Below are 4554 nucleotides of genomic sequence, written 5' to 3'. Positions count from 1 at the left end.
GCATTTGTGTGTGTGTGTATGCGCAGGTGTGTGCATGTTTGTCAGTTGGATGGAAAAGGAGTCTGTCCGTTTGTCTGCCTGATGTGAGGCTGTGTGTGTTGTCGTGCTGGGTGTCCCACAACAATTTTGACAGGAGGCAGATAAGGAAAAGTGTCTGTGTGTGTCCAGACATTTAAGCAGCAAACACACCAGTTTGGACACATTTTTGTTAAAAAACAAAAAAAAAACAAAAAAAAAAAAAACGTCCACAGCAGCAGTGGAGGCAGGCGTGCAAAGATAAGCTCTGAGGCCTTCAGGCTTTGTACAGTGTGATTTTACTTTGCCGAGTTTCAGTCACAAACCGTCCAACTTCCAAATCATGTCAACGAGTCGGATTAACCAAACACTCTTAGACGGGTTCTAAATTGCTCTGCTCAGTATGGGCGCACATTTCATTCACATTATGACACCCAAGAGTAAAAGGAAGAACTACAACCTGCAGAGCTTTAAGGTCTGCTGTCAGAATTAGCAGATTTACACATATTTAGCAGTGTCAGTAGTGGTGTAGGGGGAATAATAAAACTGAAAAAATATTGTATTTGTTATCCACATCTTGTATTGTACCAGAAGTCCAGAAGAAATGTTTGACATAAGGTTAGACGGCAAAAATCATCATACCGTGACTTTTTTCCATCTTCAGATTTTAGCTTAGTATCTCACTTAATGTCCTTGAGGCAAGTCTGTTCAGTTTTGTGGAGGGAACATTAGTCTATTGTTAAACACTGACAGGACTGAGAGACAAAGGAGTCAAACTGTTGACAGTAAAAACTGTTATTCAGACTGATACACGAACACATCTTTGACGTCTAATCCAAAAGCAGGACAGACAAAACACAACTGTGACAGCTGAGAATGAATCACTGGTCAACTGCGTGTCACTCTACCACTAAAGAGTGTGGAAAATGGCTGTGATAACATTTTCAGACTGAAACCATGTCACATTGCTGGCAACAAGACCAAGGTTTCTGTTATAAATTACTGTTTTTTGACTGGGAAAATCTGTCACGGTCTGAAATTGAGCATAGCGTTGTTAGTTCAGGCAGGACAACACTTTCCAGCTCCTCCTGGAGGACCCCAAGGCGTTCCCAGACCAGACAAGATATATAATCCCTCCAGTGTGTTCTGGGTCTGCCCCAGGGCCTCCTACCAGTGGGACGTGCCCAGAACACCTCTAGTGGGAGGCGCCCAGGAGGCATCCTGATCAGATGCCCGAACTACCTCAACTGACCCCTTTCGACGCAAACGAGCAGCGGCTCAACTCCGAACTCCCTCCAGATATCCAAGCTCCTCACCCTATCTCTAAGGCTGAGCCCAGCCACCCTTCGGAAGAAATTAATTTCGGCCGCTTGTATCCACGACCTCATTCTTTTGGTCACTACCCAGGGCTCATGACCATAGGTGAGGGTTGGGACATAGCCTTTAGGCTCAGCTCTTTCCTCATAACAACGGTCCGGCTGCGCCAAACCACCTCACGCTCCATTCTACCCTCTCTGTATAGCCTGCCTATCAACTGTTTTTAAGACCAATAAACACATATTAGAATCTTCCAGAAGGCACGATACGACACACCAACAGAAACCCTGAACAAGACAAAGCAATCATATTCACCCACAGAAGGAAAGCATTTGCGATGGCTGGGAATCGAACCCAGGTCAACTGCTTGGAAGGCAGCTATGCTCACCACTATACCACCATCGCTACTGAATGCAGAAACATTTGCTCACATCAAGATGAACATTTTGAATTGAAAGGGTGCAGGAGAGATGAGTGTAGTTTGATCAACAGGTGTAACAATCTCATACAATAGGTACAGGTAGAGCATACAGGTAGACCCCATTTTTCTTAAAGAGATTCTAACCTACACAAGTAAAAACCTGTACTCGTACTCGTACTCATCATCCTCCGCTTATCCAGGTCTGGGTCGCGGGGGCAGCAGCCTCAGCAAAGAAGCCCAGACAGTCCTCTCCCCAGCCACTTCCGTCAGCTCTTCCGCGGGAACCCCGAGGCATTCCCAGGCCAGCTGGGTGATGTAGTCCCTCCAGCGTGTTCTGGGGCGGCCCCGAGGTCTCCTGCAAAACCTGCATTAATTACAATAATAATAATAATAGGCCTTTTTCATAATGCCATAATGCTGCCCCCCAAACATCAAGGCACAGTTTAAGGAGATGGTCACCTTATTGAGGAGCTGGAGCTGTTAATCCTGGCTTGTGAAACTAAGCCTAACTTAGTGCCTCTCCAAGGTGTTGCATTAGACGTGAGAAATGTACCTGGACTTCCCTGGTTGGATGTGCGTGGTTGACTCACCGCCAGGCCACCGCTCCTCACGACCAGCGTGCTCGGACCGGGTGACTCCGCTGGATACCCTAGGGTGCCGTTCATCATGGCTGTTCAGAGTAAATGTGTATTTACATGGATCATTCATAGTGGCATGTCAAACTCTTTCTCAGTCTCTTTTTGTCCTCAGAATGTCTTGCCTCCAGCATCCTCCTTTTGGCATGCCCGTTAAGCTAAAAGGTGTCTCCAGGTCTCTCCCCAGGTGTGACCAATGGAGGCTAATGAGTCAATGTCACCAACCCCTAAGTGTGATGTCAGTGCTGACCCTGCCTCCTACCACCTGCCTAAACCACACCCACACCTACAAAACATTCATTAAATTACCAATATAACTATTATAACATGCAACGTGTCACCTGCACTTCTTCATGAGAGGCAATTCTGGCGGAACAATGAAAACTACTATGTAGACAGTTAAAGTAAGGACAGAATGTAAAAACATTTAATGGCACTTGTTGACAAAATGCTGACCAAACATAGTTTCAAACATTGGGTTCAACTAAAACATTGAAGAAGAGTACACTTGCAAGATAAATGTGACACTTTCTAATGTCACAATGGAGGGACAACTACGCAGGTTGATTTTAGCGCTGCTCATCGTGGACTATATTGCTGTCATTGTTCATTTTAGTCAAACCATACAGTTTGAAAACGAGGCGCGGCTCCAACTAGAAAACAATGTTTTGATGCATTGGATGTGCTGAATGTGCATATTAAGGCAGTACAGGAGGAGGTGCACATTAATAATCCTCCAGGACTGTAACATGCTCATGTTTAACCCAAACAATGTGTCATGTGACTGCAGTTAGTTCACATCCAGGTCGGAACATGTTTTCACCACAAACCAACCGCACCAGAGTTTGTTTGTAGCGGGACCGTGACCACCTCTTCAAGAAGGTCTCGGTCCGGTTGTTTTGGTGCACACCTGAGTGTGATCCTGCCCGAACAAACCGCACTGAGGGGGCAAATGAAGTTGAGTTTGACTGAACCAAACCAAACGGGGCAGGTATGAAAGCCCCCTAAGAGTCATCTTAAATGTCTTCTTCAGGGTAGTTGTCTACAATTGGATCAGTTCCGAGCGCCTACTGTTCAAAAGCATCTCTCGTTGTCGGCAGGATTCGAACCTGCGCGGGGAGACCCCAATGGATTTCTAGTCCATCGCCTTAACCACTCGGCCACGACAACCCATGACATGATGGTTGACCCACTTCAGCATATTCTCACAACGTCAACAGCTGATGAAAACAAAGCTGTGACTGAGTGCACGTCAAAGCTTTCCAACGGCTGACGAGAGCAAGTGATCCTAACAGGTGTTTTTACAGACACCTTGCCCTGGGGGATTATCTATTTACAGGATTGATAACTTTCCTGGAAAGCCATAAAACATATTGGAGATGCCGGGGATTGAACCCGGGGCCTCATACATGCAAAGCATGCGCTCTACCACTGAGCTACATCCCCTGTGTACATAACAAACAACCAATATGTTTACTTTTCTACGTATTTCCAAGGTGCCTGAATGACATAGCTAACCTGACTAAAATTCTCTCTGCACATTATCCATGTAGCATACATTTTCTATTCTTACATATACAAAATGCTCTAAAAACATTTCGTAAATACCAACTTATCGCTCAGTTGTATCACCTCGTTTCTGTCACCTCAATCAAACCTGTAAGAAGACTTGCAACAAGTTTTCTGTCTTTCTAAGGAACAAATGTGTGGTGATGCAAGAGACACAGGATACCTGCTGTCGTTTTCTATCTCAATATGTATGAGAGAAAAGCTTTTTCTGTGTGTGAACTGTGTGTGCTGAAACTTTATACAATGCACAAATACCTTAAATTTGAACTGCAGTACATGGAAGTAATCACAGATCACAGCATGATGCAAATATCTCCCTGCACTGTGAAACTAGAGTTGTGAACGTGCTTGTGTGTGAGCTCTCAGCAAAATCTCTATCGCTGCATGTGGGTGTTTGGAGTGCTTAAGATTAACAGCTATCAGTTTGGGAATACTATTCTTCTCACACTATTGTTGTATATTTCCTACCCTCTTCAGGTAGAATCATATCTTCACCTCCCTTTATTAAAATCCCTATTTCAATATCTTATTTTCCTATTGGAGTCACGTCTGGGGCCCAGTGAATGACACAATAACTTGATATCTTATTCAATTGAA

General features: G+C 44.7%; 3 non-coding genes across 3 annotated transcripts; all 3 read right to left on the bottom strand.

The window, feature by feature from the left end:
• Positions 1–1665: 1665 nt before the first annotated feature.
• Positions 1666–1737, bottom strand: trnag-ucc (transfer RNA glycine (anticodon UCC)). The gene has a single exon. It is a non-coding gene; the product is annotated as a tRNA-Gly (tRNA).
• A 1739-nt stretch (positions 1738–3476) lies between these two features.
• On the bottom strand, positions 3477–3558 carry trnas-aga (transfer RNA serine (anticodon AGA)). Its single transcript has one exon. It is a non-coding gene; the product is annotated as a tRNA-Ser (tRNA).
• Positions 3559–3762: 204 nt separating this feature from the next.
• Positions 3763–3834, bottom strand: trnaa-ugc (transfer RNA alanine (anticodon UGC)). The gene has a single exon. It is a non-coding gene; the product is annotated as a tRNA-Ala (tRNA).
• Between the last annotated feature and the right edge of the window lie 720 nt (positions 3835–4554).

This window comes from Epinephelus lanceolatus, chromosome 20, assembly GCF_041903045.1.
Source record: "Epinephelus lanceolatus isolate andai-2023 chromosome 20, ASM4190304v1, whole genome shotgun sequence".
Classification (NCBI taxonomy): domain Eukaryota; kingdom Metazoa; phylum Chordata; class Actinopteri; order Perciformes; family Serranidae; genus Epinephelus; species Epinephelus lanceolatus.
The sequence above is the reverse complement of the archived record's forward strand: the minus strand, read 5'-3'. Positions and strand labels throughout refer to the sequence as shown.